Below are 17,945 nucleotides of genomic sequence, written 5' to 3'. Positions count from 1 at the left end.
CCATCATCACCATCAACGTCACCACCATCACCATCATCACCATCAACCTCACCACCATCACCATCATCACCATCAACCTCACCACCTAAGCAAACCCCTGTCCTGCCCCACGGCACGCATGAAAGCCTAAAGCCCAGAGAGACTGATGCTAAGTGGGTTTTGCCGCAAGCAGCGAAAGGGATGGGGTTTCGGGGTTCTGCTGGCCATACTGAGCAGGCCAGGGCTGGTGAGGGGCAGGGGAAGAAGAGTGGCGTGGCCGCCCTCGCCCAGCCACCTCGTACGGAAGGGGTATCGCAGCTGGACCCGGGGGGCAGCAGGTGTGGCTGGAATCCAGCCACCGTGGAGGAAGTGAGCAGCACGGCCGGGAGGCAGGGGGTGGCCAGGAGGGGCTCCCCGCGAGCAGCCAGCCAGTGCCTGGGCCCGGGGGGTGCTGAGAAAGAGCTGAGGACAGCACCAGTGCCCCGGGGCACTCCCACCGGGGTCTTTGCCAGAGGCTGCCCGCCGGGGCCACACCAGGCCCAGCCACAGAGTCAACCAAATGCCCCCGCACCCCTTCCCCTCATTCTGGCAGCAGGCTGGCAGTGCTCTGGTGGGAGGCCCGCGGCGAGCACTATCCGGGGTACCTGAGGACGAGCTGCACACCCAACCTAGGGAGGCACCGCTCAGACCAGCCCGGAGCAGAGAGGGCGGGGAGTCCTGGAGCGGCACACAGCCCGAAGTCTTCGCAGCTTAGGGACACACGACGCCAGGAGCACGGCAGGGCCGCGCTCCCGCCGGAGCCCTGCCTGTCTGGCCCAGTCCCGTCCGTCCTCGCCCGGCCACCCTCGTGTGCCCGGGTGCAACAGGGAGAAGGCCCCACGGGCCGCTCACAGCTTCAAGGTAGCAGGTACCAGGACCTGTTGCACAGACAGCCCCAAACGCGGCTCAGGAAACGCCAACTCCCCACCTTCCCTTCCTTCTTCCCCGTGACTCCAGAGCCTCCTAGGACTCAGGGCAGGGCCAGTGTTTCCAGAAGCCACGTGACCACGGGCGACGGGCAGGGGGGCGCTGAGCACCAGCAGACACGTGGTCTGCAGAGGCCTAGGGACTCGGAGGCGCAGCGGTCAGGACCGGCGGCGTCAGGTCAGTGGCTGTGGGACGGAAGTCCCATCCCGAGGGCTCGGGCGGCCTCCTGTCCCCAGTGCCGTGCCTCCATCCATCCATCCATCCATCCAACAGGCAGAAACCTCAAAGATGCCCGGCCCCCGAGTGCGAGCCACACAGCCACCACCTAGGGCCCCCAAATCTTGAGGGGCTCCAAGGCATCTGATCTCACCAAGAGGTGCCCACATCCCTCCACCCCAGAGACAGTCGAGGGGGCAACAAGGCTGCCGGTGGCCTCGCCGATGGGGCTACCCACCAGCCCAACGACCCCGGCCAGCACAGCAGGGGAAGCCAGGAGAGGGCCCCAATCATCAGTGCAATGCTCCCAGAAAGATGCCAAGGAGCCCCGGACAGTCCACCGAGCTGGTTTCCAGCCCTGTGGCCAGAGACCCCCAGCAGGCTGGCCGGGCCCGCGTCCCCGGGCGCAGCAGGCAGACCTCCCCGCACTGTGGCCAGACATCCAGGCCACGGCCCCGCTTGGCAGTCTAACACACACTGCCTGCTGGACGGCCTGCCAGACGGGCCAAGAAGCAGCAGCCGTGGACGCCCCCAGACCTGCTGGAACGCCGGGGGAGGAGGCGCAGGGACAGAAACGGGGGGGGGGGGGGGCAAGAGGAATGCGGAGGAACCGGCAGCCTGCCCCGATGAGCCTGCCGCCGGCACCCGGCCGCTGCAAATCAGAGATCCCCACGCACGCGAGCCTGCCCCGCGGCCCCGCAGAGGGCTGTGAAGTCTCCCCAAAGACACCCCCGTATCGCAGAGGGCGAGTCTAAGCAGGACTCGACAGCACACAGGCCCCACACACCCCGTGTGATCACGGGAGCTCTCGTCCAGCGGGCAGGGGGAGGGCTCGGTGGGAGAGGCTCCTCCAGAGCCAGAGCCAGAGCCAGAGCCGCCGGCCAGGACCCTTCGCCCTCACGAAGACCCCCCACGGCCAGCGGGGCGGCCGGGCACCGAGCCACAGGCACAGAACCTGGCGCCCAGCAGCGACGCCCACTGTGGGGATGGAGCGCAGGGAGCAGGAAGCGCGCTCACCTCTCCGAGGCCAGGCGAGGGCTCCTGAGCGCCACGGCCTCCCCTCCAGGCTGTCCCCTCCACTGTCCCCAGCACCTGTGGGGCGCTGCCCAGACTGTGGAGGAAGGTGGGCGGGAAGGGGGGATTCCTGGTGAAACCCCGCCTGCGGCAGGAGAGCTTGCAGGGGAGAGAGGGCCCCGAGTCTGCGGGCTGGTTGAACCAGTTTCTTCTCAACAGGAAAAGAAATGATTCTTGTTTCATTTTGAGCCACGCTGCCCTGGCTGGCGCAGAGGCCCTGCTCCGTCGGGGAACACGCCTGTGCGTCCTGCCCCCGACAGCTGTTTGTTCTCACTCTCACGTGCATCCCCATCGGGCCCTGGAACACATCTGCAGACACCAGGGCTGAGCCTGCCCACACCCCACCCGCCTGTGGTGGAGTGTGGGGGCCTCCAGGCAGGTGGCCGGGCAGGTCAGAGCTTTCCGGAAGGGCCAGGGAGAGGAGATGCTCCGGTGAAACTCCTCTGGGCCTGGGGTGGGCTGGTCGCACCTGGAGACACTCCACGTCCCCCCTCTGCCCGGGAGCACCACCGTTTCACGGCCGTGGGCACGAATGCTCAGAGCCCGGGGCCGAACGGTGGGTGGGGCGGGGCCAGGCCAGGGGTCCCCGGGGAAGAGGGCGTCTGCTCAGCTCCCAAGGAGTTCCCGGAGGCTTCCCATGACCCCCACTGCCACGTGCTGTGAGCCCTGGCCACGCTCCCCTCGGCAGAGGCTCACCCACGCCGCACCGACTCAGCCAGCGGCTCCCGGCCGGTGTCAGTCGCGCACGGGGGCCCACCTGGCGGGGCCCTGCAGACCAGAGACAGGGCCTCACCAGTGACACAGACCGAGAACCTGTCGTCTGCCCGCTGGAGCAGGGGCTTCCCCATCTCAGCTAGAGCAGGGGCACCTCCCTCCGCAGGCGAGGGCCTCTGTGGGTGCTCACCTGGACAGCACAGCAGCCCAACCCCCGCTCCCCACCCACCGGGCCCTACAAGGCCAGGGCAGCCTCTTCAAAGGTCACCCTGGCACGCCACCCCCGCCCCACCCCTGCTGAAAACCCTGCCAGCTCTTCTCTGCTCTGGGCAAGAAGCTTCCGTGCAGGAGCCGCTCTGGAACCAGCACAGGCTGACCTGTGAGCCCCTCGGGGCCGGCGAGGCCGACGGGCTGGGCCGGGCTGGGCTGGGCTCCCAAGCTGAGATCTGCCGGGGACCCGCTGTGTGCCAGGCTCCACCCACTACTTTCTCCTCTGGGCCCCCAGCAAGAGCAGGAGAGGGGAGACAGAGGCCCCGAGGTGGCCGTGCGAGCACAGGGCCAGGCCCGGCTGACCCCAGAACCTCTGCCCTGTCCTCACAATCCAACCACGCCCCCAGGATGCTGACTCTGGGGAAGGGCGGGGGGGGGGGGGGTTGGGGCCGTGGAGAGGGACAGGCGGCTTCTGTTCCCAACACCCAGGACAGGGCTACAGGGAGCACCCACGGGAGCGTCCAGCCCACAGGGTCCCCAGGCAGAAGCGGGGATAAAGAGACTGACAGACGGCCCAGGAGGGCTTCCTCCTGGGCTCTGGATGATCACGACCTCCATCTGCACAGCACTGCCCCCGGCAAACGCCCACCAGTCCCCCTGGTACAGAGACCCGGCCGCGGCCACCTCGGCACGGTGTCCCCATGGCCACCCCCGCCGCTGGTCACCTGGCAGGACGGTCATGGTCCACCGTCACTCCTAGAACCTACCATGGCTCCCCATTATACAGCCCCCAAATCCCAAAGCCCCCGGCCCATCCTGGAGCCCCGGGAAAGCCCCGTGGCTGCCCAGTGCTCCTGCCTGCTCGCCCCGCGGGGCCGGGGCCTCCACCAGCACACTCGCTGCCCCCGTGCCCCTTCCTGGCCCCCTCGGGCTCACCAACGTCCACTTCCCTGGGTGTCACGAGCAACCCCCAGGGGGTGGCCAAGGCCAGAGTCAATGTGGGGGAGGGAACCTGGGGAAAGTATGTTTCCACCGTTTGGTACTGTCCTTGGGAATATCTGAAAACAGCTTCTATGAACTACCAACAACACGCATTTTTGAATGCCTCGGGGTGGGGGGAGGGTAACAGGGCTGGGGGCCGGCCAGCCGCCACAAGACGAGTCAGGTGACCAAGTGTGCTCCCCACGGCAGGGCTGAGGGGCCCAGGCGACCCGAGCCCCGCCCCGGGGCGCTGGAGCTCAGTGAGGCCAGGCGCAGAGGGCTGGGGGGAAGCCAGCCGGCAGATAGCTGCACCCAACTGTCACCCCAGCCAGGGACAGCGGACACCCTGTCAACATGAGAGAGAAGCGGTGAGGGCCCAGAAACACGCCTTCTCAGACGTGGAACCCACCCCACTTCCCGAAACCCACACACAGTCCACGCAGCAGCAGCCCCTGCCAAGTGGGAAAAGGGTCTGGATCCTTCCAGCAAACACACAGCTCGCCGGACGCCCGGGGAATCCCTACCACCTGGCCCCGCGGGCGCCCGGCTGTGTCACCTGGGCTGCGAGGACGTCAAAGGACAAGCTGGCTCCGTCAGAGATCTCCCACCCAGACGTCGGAAGACCCCAGATCCAGGCGCAGAAACACCCCGGAGACCAGCAAAAAAAAAAGCCTCAAGCACCCGCCACAGCCCCCACTGACGGACTCCAGAGCCCAAAACCCATGCACTCGACTCGCGGAGGAAGTCCTTGCTCAGAGCCTGCGGCCGCAACGCCACACACAAGGCGAACACGCCGCTTCCCAGAGAATAAACGATCAGAAAGCGCTAAACGTTGCAGCGAGAGGTGGGGGACGATGGGATAAGTCTAAACGTCCGACAAATGCCCAGCAGCCAGGCGCCCGCTCCAGGCAGACCCCGTGCTCACCTGCACGTGGCCAGAGCGCTGTCCCCGAGCCGTCCGCAGGGGAGACGGTCAGCAGGCCCCGCGGGACACCTGGAAAGCCCGGCCCGGTCACCAAATGCCCACGATGACCCCTTGCCACGCACACGTGGGCTGCACCCACAACGCCCCGCTCGCACATCTCACACCCGCCTCCGGCTTTCCAGCTGAGAGCCACCCAGCCAAGTGGGACAGGCTCGCCTGTCCCACATTGCCCAGCGGCCATGTTCTAACTTGGGTGCCAGGCCCAAAGCCCAGTGGTTCCCAGAGACCGTCTTGCCCGGCGCCCAGCACTGTCCACACGGCACACCACGGCCGGGCCGCGGCTCTGGACACAGAGACGCAAGCAGGAGCCTGAGACATCATGGGCTAAACGCCCACAAATTGCCAAAGGACTTTAATAGAAGGGCTGGAGGGGAAGGGCGCTTGGGCGGCTCAGTCAGCTGAGCGTCCGACTCTCGACTTGGGCTCAGGTCACAGTTCGTGAGTTCAAGCCCCCGTCGGGCTCTGTGCTGACAGTGTGGAGCCCGCTTGGGATTCTCTCTCACCCTCCCTCTCTCTGCCCCTCCTCCCCCCCCCCCCAAGTAAATAAACTTAAGAAAAGGGCTGCAGGAGCAAGGTGGTCCGAGCTCCACCCCCAGCCGCCCAGGTCTGTTTGAGCCCCTTGCGAGCCCCTGTGTGGCCCTGGACAAGTCACCGCACGCCCGAGCCTCAGTTTCCCCTGAGCCTGGGCACAGAAGACGGCATCCTCCCAGGGACGTCTAGGAAGGTAAGTCAGCAGCCTATACAGATCCTGGCACAGGTGAGGGATCAAGACGCAGGCGTCCTCACAGCGAGCGGAAGAGACACACGGAGCGAGCCGGGAAGGCCAGAGGTGCAACCCCCGTCACCACAAGGGGCTCGACTGGGAGCGGCTGGGGCTCCAGCCTCTCACTCCTCAGCAGAGAAGGGCTACCAGCCACCCCCACAGCCCTCCTCCCCACGTACCCCGCACTCAGGCCACCGGGAATCCACACGCCCCACCCCACCCCCGCCCCCAGTTAGACCAGTGCCACGGTCCCCGTCTCATGTGCAAAAGGGGAGTGAGCCGGACCCCGAGGCACCCTCCCCAGAGCCGGCCGCCCTCCCTGGAGTCCAGCGCGCCCATATTGGGGGCAGGCCAGAAACCAGGAGTCCGAGCCCGAGGCCATCGGGTCTACAGACCAGAGGACCCCAGTCACGGCCGTGCCCACGGGACCTCAGACAAGTCTCCTCTGTTCACGCATCTAAAGGACGAGGAGCTGAGAGAGGCAGCCAGGGATGCTGGTCAGAATCGGGAGGGAGCAAGATGCCCTCACCTGGGCCCCCAGGCAGACGTTCCACGAGCTGAGCCCCACACCCCACAGGCAAGACACTGGCACCCTCCCAGGCCGGGTTGCCCCCCGGCCCGCCCGCCCGGCCCGGCCCTCACCTGCCGGCCACCTGCGGTCCCCTGCCCGCCAGGCCAGGCCCCCTCCCGAAAGAGAGGCGGCCAGGAGGTGCAGCCTCATGGCGAGCGTGGGAGACAGGTCCCACCACGGGGGCGGCCCCATCAGCCCCCGGCCCGCTGGCTCGGGGTCCCACGGCCTCCGGCGATGCAGTGTGGCGGCACACGAGCGGCGGCGGGAGCTTGGGTGCGGAAGGAGGCCCGGGAGCACCGGCGTCTCCGCAAGGCAGCTGCGAGCCTCAGGAGCCAGTGGCGCTCACGCTGGCCCAGCGGGTGAGTTCCCCTTTCCCAGGGCCCGCCCGGCCCACCACCCTCACCCAGACACCTGTGACCACAGGCAGCTCCCATCGGCCGAAACCGGCACTTCTTGGAAGAGGACACGGACCCCAGCCTCGTTTCCTCAATCTGAGCCTGCAGATGGTGAGGCAGATGGGCAAACTGCCCGGCAGGGACCGGGGCCGGGAGACGGGGCAAGGCCCCGACGCGGGCGGACCAGAGCCCCACCGGCTCCCCTGCCGGCCAGCTGCCGGCTGACCCGGCCAAGCCCCCTTCCCCAGCTGCACGCCGTGAGGATGGGGCGCGCTTGCCCACGTGGTGCCAGCCGCCCGGGGGGGCTCCTTCGTCCTGACGGACCGTGCCTGTCCTGGCCGACCTGCGATGCCGTCCTCCTGCACCCCAGCAGGAGACACTGGGCACTGAGCCCTGGGAGTCTTCCTCTTGCAGGACTGAGTCCCAGCCAGGGCAGGGGGCGTGGGGGAGCAGTGAGGAGCCCCACAGCCAGGGAAGTGGGGCCTGAGCCGGTCTGGGTGGACCCCGCCTCCGGGGGCCACAGGGACTCAGCCTCTGAGGGGAGAGGGTCTTCGGGAAGGCTTCACGGCCCCCGGCCGCTCTTTCAGGCCACAGAATGCGTCCCGGGGCCCATCAGCCCGCGGCTCGGGGCCGGCGTTGGGAGTGGGGGCAGGGGGACCACAGCACGCAGACTTCGGCCCCACAGGCCGCCCGCCAGGCGAGGAGCCTGAGGCCCAACCAGATCTATCCACGCGGGGCTGCCCTGCCCAGATGGCAGGGGCCCAGGCGGCCCCCAGACCACGCCAGCGCACCCCACACCTGTCCACCAGCTTGCACCACCCTCCGCCGGAAAGCCAGCTGGCCGTGGGACTAGGGCAGGCCACTGCCCACGGGGCGCCCACCGGACTCCCGACGCCTGGCCTACCCCCAAGGCAGGCTCCCCCCGGCGCTCGCGTCCCCACGGCCTGTCACATCCTCCAAGCCAATCCCGTCACGTCACCAGGGACCCACGTCACGCTCCAGCCCCCCATGAATATCTGCCCAATCTGGGGTTCCAGGATCCAGGGGGAAGGCCCCAGAAGTCGCACTGCAGACTGGAGGGGCCTGGGACTCCCACATCCACGGCGGGAAATGGCACGTCACTTCCTGCACTTTTATTCGGTTTGCGTTTGGTTTGCGACGCACGTGTTGTTTTCATGACAGTGACACAAGCCACCTCTGCAGCAGCCTGACTTTAGCAAGACTCTGGCCACACACGAGACCCAGGCTGCTGCTGTCCGTCCTCCAGGGTGGCCTCGATCCCTCATTCACTCCCGGTCACACCTCCCAGCGCCTGTCCGCCTGGTTCAGGGCCCGGGAACACACCTGCGTCAGATCACCCGATGGACAGGTGCGGCGAGGTCCTGCCTGGAACCAGCACCACAAGCCCAGCCCAGGAGAGGCAACATGGCAGCCCAGCTGTGGCCGGTGGTCCACTGCGTCCCCCAGATCGTCCTCAGCTGCCTGTGGCCTGACCAGCAGGCCCACGCTCCCAGGGCAGGGCAGTCCCTGTGAGACCAGAGCCCTGGTCACCAGTCCCCACCATGGCCCGCCTGTGTGCGGACACCGGGGGAGGCCAGCCGCCACCCACCCCCTCCCAACATACGCACACGAGCAACATCCATGTGGGTCACGTGGCCCCAGAGTCCTACCAGCACAGCCCCCCGGGCTCTCCCCGACCAGACCCCGCCTTGAGTGGGCCCATGCAAAGGCACTCAAACAGTCAGCAAATGCCAGGAATGCGGTAGGTGCTAAGCAGAACCAGGAGTCTGGGGGGCGGACAGAAAAGCGGCAGGGGTGGGGGTGGGGGTGCCGCCCAGTGGGTGCGCATCTCCTCCCGGTAGGCGTTTCGCGACGTGAGACATCGTCCATAGCCTGAGGTCGGCCGCAGAAGCATTCGCAGCACAGAAACCAGGAGACACCCCAGATCAGAGCTCCCTCACCCCACCCCACCCCGGAACCATGGGGACACCCCCTGCTGGCCTCAGCTTCCCTGTCTGTAACCAGAGGGGGTTGGCGGAACCTGAAAGGCTCCTCCCATCCCCCCAGCACCCCTCAAGGCCGCAGACCTACTGTTCCTCCCGGGAGCAGGGCCCCTTCTTAGCCAGTCCCCTGCCTCTGGTCCGCCCGGCCAGTGCGGCCACGTCCAAGATGGCGGCCCAGAGGCCTTCTGCCCACTCAGGCCCGCGGCCCAGCCTCCCCCTCCCACCAGTGGGCCAGATCCGCCCCAGCACCAGGCCCCGGGCCCCTGCACCCCCCGCCGCCCCCCCCCCCCCCCCCCCCCCTCCCGGCCCGGGTGCCCCGTGAACAGCAAACCGGACCTCAGCTTCCTTCCTCTCCACACGCGGCGGCCGTGAGGGAGCGGCGAGAAGGGCGAGGGCTGGGCAGGAGGTGCCAACCCCACCGCAGCCACTCGCTCCCGTGCTGCCAGGGGCGGGGGCTCCCGCAGAGGCCAGCTAGCCTCCCCCATTCCCCCAGGGCCGGGAGGGTGAGGACATGCCCGGGGAGGGTCCGGGACAGCTGTGCCCAAACAGCCCCCACGGAGGACCCCCTCAAGGCAGGGAGCCACCCCTCAAAGCCCTGACCAGGGCTGTTGAAGACCACTGACCATCAGCTTGGAAACCTCAAATTCACCCAGGGGTCTCCCGTCCATCACCCGCACCAGGGCCAGCCCACCTCCCTCTCTCAGAGGGGCCACAGGGGCCTAGCCCCCCAGCCCTCTCCAGTCAGTATGCCCATCGGCCCCTCCTAGCCCCAGCCCTGGCCCTCAGAGCAGGCACAATCATTCACTGTGGGTCTTCCTGCCACGAACACCTCCTCCAGGAAGCCTCCCTGCCCCTGCCAGGCAGAGTAAATGGCTGGGACAGAGCCTCAGCCCCAAAACCCTCTCAGAGCACCAACTCCTACCCTGTGGTCGCCGGCTTAGGTCTGAGCCCAACAGCCCAGGCTGGTCATCTCCCACCCCTGCCCCTAGCCCAAGCTCGGCCCTCTGGTCACCACTCCCAGCCGTCTACCTCTTGAAAACCTCTGAGCCTCAGATCTGCTCCAGCTGCCCCCCTCCCCTCCAGGACCTCCTTCAACCAGCCCAGCCTATGTCTGCCCTTCACAGAGGTACCCGGATGGCCCTCCGAAGGTCTGGGGCTCTTTCCTGAAAAGCTGTGCCCAGGTCACAGGGCTGGCAAGAGGTTCTGCCAGGCTCAGGCCCTTACCAGTCCGTACCTCTCCCCACAGTGGGGGAGCACGAGCCTTCCGGCCCACCCTTCAGGGGCTCTGCTGTCTCTGCAGCAAAGAGGGCCTTCAGCAGAAGCTGTGGCTACCGTCTACCTTGGGACCTGCCGCTCCAAGGCCCCCGATCCCAGGACTGGTGGCCCTGAGCCCTGCAGAGGGCCTCTTCTGGCCTCTGGCCCCCAGAACCAGGTGCAAGGGATTGGCAGAAGGTGAGGCTGCCTGGCCAGTCCTATCCCTGCCCGGCCCAGGAACAGGACCGGGGCAGCACAGGGCTGGTAGCCGTGGGGCACAGGCCCAGGAGGCCCACCCTTCAGGCCCACCGCACTGCCACACCTGCCCCCTGCACAACCAAGGACGCGGACCCACCCGACCCAGGGGCCAGACTCCATGTTTTCTGCCTTCCTGCCTTCCCTCCTCCCTGCCCCGTGGGTTTGCTGCCCAATCGCAAGGTGGGCACGAAGCAGCCTCTGCTCCTTGGGCGGCACCGACCCGGGAGGCACCGACTTCTCACAACCAACCGCCGGGCCTCCCCGGCCCACAAGAGAGCCCCCCACCGCCCACCGCACAGCCTGGTGGGAGGCGGGGTCTCTGAGAGGGAGGCCACGAGCAGGCCCCCACACACCCGCTCCCCCTACTCCCCCGTGCCAGGTCAGCGGCACGTCTCAGCACGTTACCCCACAGCCTGGCCCCTGCCACCCCCGCTCCTAGGATCAGCGTGACTCACGGGGCTGGAACGCCGCCTGGCCCCCAACGCAGGCGGCCGCCCTCTGCACACACACCTGTCCAGACTCGATGCTGGCAGATGGCAGGAGGGCCTGGGAACTGGGTGTCCCCAACGCTGTGGGGCCGGCCAAGCACCGTGTCACGGAGGGGCTCCCAGGAGGGACGCGGGAAGGTCGTGTTCGGGCAAGTGGCTCAGGAAACGCAGCCCCTACAGGGCTGGAGGCCCGATCCCGAAAGCCCGAAGGCCCAAGGGCCTCCACGAAAGGGCCTAGAACTCAGATGGGGCCACTGCCTCCTTGACTCACCCGACCCAGAGGCCAGCATGCCAACCGAGCAGGGAGGGTCCCAGACCCTCCAAGTCCAGGCACAGGGGCCACTGCCTCCTCCCACAGGAGGCCGGGCTTCACCCTGGGGGGCCAGGCAGATCTACAGGCCCCACCCCCACATGGAGTTTCCGCTCAGGCCAGGCCAAGGTCTCAGCTGTCCATCAGGGCTGTCCCGTCACCTCCTGGGAACAAGGGATGCTTAGAAGGGGCAAGAGACAGGAGAGCAAAGCCCGGCCAGCAGTCAGGGGGGCATGGGAACACCCCCAAGCGGGCAGCCACATCTTGGCTCAAAGGGCCAGAGCTGGCCTCTGACACACAAGGGCCACCGACAGCAATGCCCATTACCCTGACTCACCACCCCAAAGGTGGGGGGCCACTGCGGCCCCTCCTGACCACAGGCCCCCCGAGGCCATCCCTACTACAGATGGCCAGAGAACAAGGGAGTCCCCGTCCCGGGATGCCTCCAGGAGCACAGAGTGCCGGCCACCCGGGTCTCCCGTGCATGGGTCACAAAGGTGTCCTGAGATGGCCCCGACTTCACCCTTGGGGAGCCCACGGGAAGTGGGCAGAGACCTTGGAGGAAGACCTAAGGGGCCCCACTTAGTGCGGGTGAACGGGGCCAGGGACTGAAGGAGAAAAAAAGGAGAAGGTACGGGAAAGAATACGGCCAAGGACAAACAGGACAGGGATCAGCCAGGCATCCAGTCCTACTGCACACCTACGGCCCCCCTGGGCCGGTGAGACAGGAGGGGGCCAGGAGCCTGGCCCCAGGCCCCAGGAGCTGCGCCAGCAGGAGAGCCACTGACCGGGTGGTGAGCCCTGGCAGCAGGCCCTGCCTCACCCGCACCCCCCGGGGAGGGAAGGAGAGGGGCTCGCAGCCCCGCCCAAGGACAGAAGCGGGCCTCTCTTCCGGGCACAGGATGGAGTAGGACAATCTGACTCGAGGAAACAAAACAAAGTCACAGCCAAGGGCAGCCCTGCTCCCACCCTCCGCTCAGCTTGAGGGACTCACACAGGCAGCACGTGGCCAGGGGCCAGGACGGCCGCCTGCGTGCAGGACCTCCAGTGGCGGCTGGAGACAGACGGACGCACGGTCAGGCCGGGGCACCTCCGGGATCTGGAGCCCTCGGCGCGCAGAGAACAAGCCTCCCTCAGCAAACCCTGACTCTGAGGGGAGCCGCAGGGCAGTGCACCACCTGGGGGTCAGGGGCCCCCCCTCCCTGGCTGGTGAACCTCGGCCCTGAGCTGGCGCTGGATGGGGAGGTGGGGGGGGACCGCCACCTCCACCTGACCCGGGGCACTGCCACGGTCTGGCTGGCATCTACCACCCTCCCAGCGGACAGCACCAGGGGACAGGGAACGCGCCCCAGAGTCTGGCTGCAAGCAAACAAACCAGCAAGTATCCTCAGTTCTCTCCAGGCCACGGTCCCCCCAGGGCAGACTATCACTTCCGCTCCACCTTGGGACAGGAGGGTGCAACCCGCCTGGGGTGGGGGTGGGGGGGTGGCATTAAAGCGGAGGAAAGTGTGGGGCCAGGGTCCCGGTGCAGGGCCCTGTGCATAACCATCACACTCGCGGTGGCCAGGCACCCCCGGGAGCTCAGGCCCTCGCCCGCACTCTCTCCCTGCCCTGGCCCTGCCCGGATTGCAGCTTCCTGCTGAGGGCACCCCTAATCCCCAAAGGCAGTCGGCCAGGCCATGCCATCGGCAGCCCCACACCGGCCCTGCCACCCCTGCATTTCCCCAGGCCCCCTGGGGCCTTGCTCAGTGCCCCATCGCCTCCCCAGTGAGGCTACGACCAATGAACACACACACACACACACACACACACACACACACACACACACGAGCAGAAAGGAGAGAGCAGAAGCCGTGAACAAAAACTCTAGATCTCCGGGAGAACAGGGCAAGATCCAACCAGGGGGAGATGGCACGTGTGGACCAGGCCACGCAAGACTCTGCTTCGACCCACGGTGACGACACTGGGGGCAGGCTCCCCCACAACCCCCCACCCCCACCCCCACTACAGACACCCAGCGTGGAGCTTGCGGCCATGGCGGAGAAGGCGGCGGTGCCCAGACCCTGGGGCCACCAGGCCGGCACAGGGCAAGCCTCACCAGGCACAGTCCTGCCTCCAGCACCAAGGACACTCACACACGACACCACACAGGCAAGGGCTTCGGTAAGGACAAGCACCTCAAGAGGCCCTTGACGTGAGGTCCAAGAAGAGACAGAGACACAGAGCGACAGCTGTCAGGACACAGGTGATGGGGTTGGTGGGGGCCGTGTGGGGTCCCCAGGCCGAGAGGTCCCCAGAGCCGCACACAATTGGGATGGATGTGCAGTGTTCATGGTGAGCACACTCGGCCTCGAAGCAAGGGGCCGGCTGCCCACGGGGGCCGCACAACGGGGACCCTGCCCCGGAGCGAGCTCCTTGGTCAGGTGATCAGGAACTCAGGCCACCACCCCTGCGCTAGGGGGACGGCACAGGGTGATCAGGGGGTACCGGCCCAGCCCATCGGTGGCCTGATATCCCAGGAACAGAGGGAGGGCTCTGGGTCCCACAGCTCAGAAGCAACAAGCCTAGGGTTCCGCCCCCACCAGGTCCCAGACGCTAACCAAGACTGGCCAGGGCCCCTGCTCTCCAGTGCCGGCCCCTCACTAGGCTCACCTCCAGGCCGGGGGTCTCAGGGCCCCCAGCAGGACCCGCCGGCCCCAGTCAGGAACAGCAGCCGAGAGTGTGCCGGGGAGGAAGGGAGGGTGTGGGCCCAGGACGCACAGACCACGCTCGGCCTGGAGGTGAACTCAGGCCAGCCCACCCGCCCGGCCGGCCATGGCGAAGTGAGTGCGGCCCGCAGCCACTCCAGCCCTCCACAGGCCCAGAAACTCCAGGGCCCTTGGCCCTCACTGCGGCTTCCGGCCTCTCTTGAACCCCACAGACAACGTGAAACCTACCGCCCCTCTGAGCCCAGACGGCTCGTTGGTCTCAGGTGCAGGATGCTGGCCAGGTCCTTCCCGAAAGCCCCTGCACCCTCAGATGGCAAAAATGCCCCTGCCAGGTGCCCCAACGGCTCCTGTAAATGCCAGCCGGAGGGGTGCCAGAGTCCCCTGATTATCCCTGATGCGCAGGACCCCGCAATGGACGCTAATTTAGAACGTGCGCCTCATTCAGGTCTTTCAAACGCTCTACGGGCATCGCCGTCTTTTTACAGACAGAGAGCAAGGCTCCGTCACACAAAGTTCAACCTACCCAACGCCACACAGCTGGTCAGTATGGGCCACACTATGAGATCAAGGCTGCCCGGGCAAAGGTGCGGGGTGGGGGGGCAGGAGACAGCCATGTTAGGAGACACAGCAGAGCTGGGCAGCAGGGGCGCTGACGTGAGGGGTGCTGGCGGGAGCCTGTGCCCTCACGGGTGGGTGGGGACGACTGAGGCAGGGCAGTGAGGCCTAGATAGGCATGAGCACACGCACACGCCCCACAGGCACACCCTGCTGGGGGTCCGGTAGCCCCTGGAAACCCCAACCCCGGGCGAGGCCCTCGGGGAAGCGGGAGGGCAGTGACCAGCACGGGACCCCCAGGGTCCTAGGTCCTCTCCAGGAGCACCCTGGTCCTGTCCTCCACTGTCCATGAGTCCTACCAAAAGGCCAGGTCTCCTTCCTCCCCCAAAAGAGGGCAGGCCGCTTCTATGGAACATCCCAACTTTGACAGAAACCAAAAATCTGGACTCCGTTTTTGTTTCAAATGTAAACACCAGGATATGCCACGATCTATCTGCGCTCGAGAAAGAGGCCGACCCCAAGCAAGATGCCCGCGGCACTAACCTTGGCGGTGGGGGGGACGCAGTAGCTACTTTTCGCTTTGGCTTTGGTAACAGAGTCACAGGGTGGTTGGTTTGGGGTTTGGGGGCAGGGGTGGGGAGTGCTGTATAGAATCTCAGCATCCCCCTGTCTGCCGGCCCCTGGCACAAACCCCCCACCTAAAGCCCCTCCACACCAACACAGATTTGATTTTCCCCAAAACTCCACCCACCCAGGAGCCCCTCCAACCCCGCCCCCAGGTGAGCTGGAAGAAGCCCTGGGAGCTCCCTGCCCGGACCCCCGCCCACTCGCCTCCCCCAGCCCGTGGTCCTCGGCCATCAGGAGGAGAGGCCACTCGGCAAACTCGAACGCCAGCCCATCCGAATGGTCCCTGGGCTGACCCAGACGTGAACCAGGGTTTACTCTGGGCCGGGGCCCGCGGGGGGGCCTCTGCCAGCTGCCCAGGGCCAGCTCCCCCCAGCATGCCCCAGAGCTCCAGAAAGGGCCAAGGCCCACGAGGAGACCCCCCCCCCCCGCCCCACCTCCCAGACCCAGACCGCACCAGCTGAGCACCCAGGAGCCGCTCCAATTCTGGAAGCAGGAAGGTTTCCTGTGGTACCCGGGCCGACCACGGCCACAGGGGCCGCCACCCCACCCCCGCCCCCCGCCCTCCTCTTGCTCGTGCTGTCTGGGCCTGCCCACTCTCCTCCCCCAGCCTCGGGAACCAGGTCACTTCCAGGAACACGCCGGCTCTCTGGCCTCTAGGCTTAGACAGGGTGTTCCCTGGGCCGAAATTCCCTCTACGTGTCTCCTGGCTCTCTCCAACCCAATTTAAACAACACCTCCTCCAGGACGCCCTTATGATCCTCTTAGCCAGAGCAGGGACCCCCTCTACCACATACCCCTGAGAGGGCCCCCCTGCTGGCTTGTCTGAGGCTGCTAAGGTCTGGGGGCTCCTGAGGGTAGGAGCCCCAACTGGTCCATCAGGCATCCCTGGGGCCTGGCGCGCAGAGGTCCCCCATGAAGTCTTACAAATACGTGGACAGGGTGGTGGTGAGAGAGGTAGGAATGAGCCAGGGCAGAATGCAGGATTCACCAAGAACCAGCCAAGCAAGCAGCAAGTTTTAAAGAGATCCCAAAGCACCGACAAGCTGCACAACCCCCAGCAGTTAAACAACCCCTCTGAGTTTTTATTTCCTCTTCTGCAAAGAGAGGCCATCACGTGTGAAGAAAAGGGGCTAGGACACAAGTGGAGGAGACGAGGGGCCACAAAGCTGGCCTTTCCTCATCCGTCCCCACAGATGGTGAACACAGGTGGAGAGCGGCCAGCGGCCCACAGCCAGCAGACCTGGGCTCCACTCCTGGCCACATGACTCATGGCCAGGTGGGGCCGCAGGCATCTGACTCAACCCCACTGGTCTCAGTGCCCCTGTCCTCAGAAAGGCTTCTGCTCCCTTCACATATCACGGAGTGCCGCCAATGAGACACCTGCTCCCCACAGACACCCGTGCTAGGAATAGGCAGATAAACAAGGCCAGGCCCTGCCCCGGGACGCGTAGTCCAGACTCACACGGAGACCCTTCCAGGAGCCCACAGAGAAAAGGTACTCTTATCTGAGAGCAGACATCAAGGAAGGCTTCCTGTAAGAGGAACCACTCGCCTTCCTCCAGCTATAACACAGTAGATTCCTATGTTCCCCTCCAAACCAACCCCTGCACTCTGTGCAAACGGGACAGACACCCCTGCCACAACCCCAGGGTGGGCGGCAGACAGATGCAGGGACCCCTGCTAGCAGGAGGCATTGAGACCAGGGCCCAAGTCCAGTCCTACCCCCTCCTGGCCATAAGCCACAGGGAACGATGTCACCCCCCGGGCTAGGACATTCTCATCTGGAACACAGTTCGGGACAGAAGGGGCGTGGCTGAGCACGGCCCTGGCGCACAGCAGGTGCTCGATAACCAGGAGCCACTCCGGGGGCCACGGGCCTTCCCACCATGGCAGTCCCAGCCCAAGTGTCACCCACATCCTCCCCACCCCAACCACAGGGACTCCCACCTTACCAGAGCCCAGGTCTCCCGACACCCCCTTCTCCACGGCCTCTGGCTTGGCGGTTGCCTCGCTGTGTGGCCCAGACCCAGCCCATCATCGTCTCTGGGCATCTGCTTCCTCCTCCATAAGAGACCAGTCTCCAGCGCCCCTCCCCTGCTGACGAGCGACAGTCAGACGCCGCAGCCAGGGTGAGGCCTGACCACAGGTTCCCAGAAGCCCGGGCCCCTCCGTCCCCGTAGCAGGGGCCTCGTTGTCCTGCGAGGCCCTGTCCCGCTCGCCTACACCCAGACCTTGGAAGTGTTCTCAACCAACTCTGGGCCCGGGTTGGCGGAGTCCCCGTGGGGACCCTGGGCCACTCGCCCGAGGTGGCCCACCTCAGAAGGGCAGAGCTGGGATGTGCCCCCGAGATCACACTCTCCCACCATACCGTGTCCTCCCGGTCTGACCCAGAAGAACCCCAGGGAGGGCGGCCTTCACCGTCCAGCAGTGTGGACGGCGTTTCCTGCCCACTGGCAGTGTGACCCCAGCAGGTCACTTGGGCCCTCGAAGCCCCATTTCCCCCCTAGACACCAAGCATGAGCACGGAAACCCTAGGGGTTAAGGGAAGGCTCCACAATCCCCCCAAAGTCAAGGGCCTGGAGCACAGGGGGTGACCAGTCACCACAGCCATCGCGGCCGCTGTCTGCCCTCTTGCAGGGCAGTCCCAGGCACCAGGCCCTGCTCCGAGGCCCCCACTTTCCACCATCTCCTCAACAGGAGGTCAGCCCAGAAAGGGGCCCACGCTCAGCCAGGCCAGTCCCCAGGGGGGCGCAGGGGCCGGGACCCTCGGCTGCACCATCTGCTACCTGACTGGTGCACGCCCACCAGGCTGGAGAGATGTCCCCGGGCTGCCTCCGCTCCTCCCTTCCCTTCCCTTCCCTTCCCTTCCCTTCCCTTCCCTTCCCTTC

At 66.4% G+C, this 17,945-nt stretch overlaps 1 protein-coding gene across 5 annotated transcripts in view; it reads right to left on the bottom strand.

Moving 5' to 3' along the window:
• The window catches only part of RXRA (retinoid X receptor alpha), an 85,101-nt gene that overhangs the window by 34,991 nt on the left and 32,165 nt on the right, over positions 1-17,945 (bottom strand). Inside the window, exon 1 of one of the 5 annotated variants that reach the window (XM_040461465.1) lies at positions 7,957-7,962. The exons of 3 other annotated variants lie outside the window; for them this stretch is intronic. The gene's annotated coding sequence lies outside the window, so the exon portion shown is untranslated. Of the gene's footprint in view, positions 1-2,178; positions 2,202-7,956; positions 7,963-17,945 lie in introns of those variants that run through there. One more of the 5 variants, XM_040461462.1, reaches the window with a different exon arrangement.

The sequence above is a fragment of the Herpailurus yagouaroundi genome, unplaced genomic scaffold, assembly GCF_014898765.1.
Source record: "Herpailurus yagouaroundi ecotype Mexico unplaced genomic scaffold, PumYag 267, whole genome shotgun sequence".
Classification (NCBI taxonomy): Eukaryota; Metazoa; Chordata; class Mammalia; order Carnivora; family Felidae; genus Herpailurus; species Herpailurus yagouaroundi.
The sequence above is the reverse complement of the archived record's forward strand: the minus strand, read 5'-3'. Positions and strand labels throughout refer to the sequence as shown.